Source organism: Protopterus annectens, chromosome 9.part0 (genome assembly GCF_019279795.1).
Source record: "Protopterus annectens isolate FY-2018-M chromosome 9.part0, PAN1.0, whole genome shotgun sequence".
Classification (NCBI taxonomy): Eukaryota; Metazoa; Chordata; order Ceratodontiformes; family Protopteridae; genus Protopterus; species Protopterus annectens.
Genome location: NC_056743.1, coordinates 1,918,202,785 through 1,918,203,576, shown reverse-complemented (window position 1 = coordinate 1,918,203,576; position 792 = coordinate 1,918,202,785). Strand labels below are relative to the sequence as shown.

The 792-nt window shown below is 39.5% G+C and overlaps 1 non-coding gene across 1 annotated transcript; it reads left to right on the top strand.

Annotated features, from left to right (window-relative positions):
* Window positions 1-332: 332 nt before the first annotated feature.
* On the top strand, window positions 333-414 carry TRNAS-UGA. The gene has a single exon. It is a non-coding gene; the product is annotated as a tRNA-Ser (tRNA).
* The last annotated feature ends 378 nt before the right edge of the window (window positions 415-792 follow it).

Here is a 792-nt window from a genome sequence, read left to right as displayed (position 1 = left end):
GCACCTGCCAATAGTGCCCCTTGACAGCTTATCTCTAGGGAAGCAGCCCCCCTTGGCCCTGCCCTAGTTATGGCACTGAGAAGAAGCTTCTACTGGACTCAGGCTGTAACTGCAGGTATCAATAACTAAGGTACCCATCACTGACAAAATGGCTATAGCAAGTTAGCTGCTAGAGAAGCTGTCAATGCCCAACTTAATGACTGATACTAATAAAACAGCATTTTTTTTCCTTAAATCAATTTGATTAACACATTCTAATCATTTAAAAACTGGCAATATTATGGGAAACTTCCAGGTAAAAATAGGCATGATAAAAGACAAAGATGGGTGTTGTAATTGTGGCTGAGTGGGTAAGGCCATGGACTTGAAATCCATTTGGGTTTCCCTGCACAGGTTTGAATCCTGTCAATTACGATGGTAATGTTTTACCATCTTTCCTGCAGTCTAAGACATTTGCCTCTACATCAGACACCTTGAAGTGTTGTAGCTAGTTTATCCAATTAAATGCCTTCCTGGAATCCGTCATGTCTAGGGTTGGGAACTGGCATAATCATTAAGATGTTTATCTCATAAACACAGGGTACAAGGTTTGAGTCTTAACTTTGGGATGGGAAATTTGGCAAGGCTTAAAATGGCTCATAAGAGCAGATAACCTAGTACTAACATGTGAATCTAATGGTAAGGACTTAGTAGAAGCAAAGTATATTAAAAAGAGGTGTCAGGATTATAGAGTACTGTATAAGAAGGACCCTACATCTGAGACACATATAATAGCTTATTCTCTGATCTAAA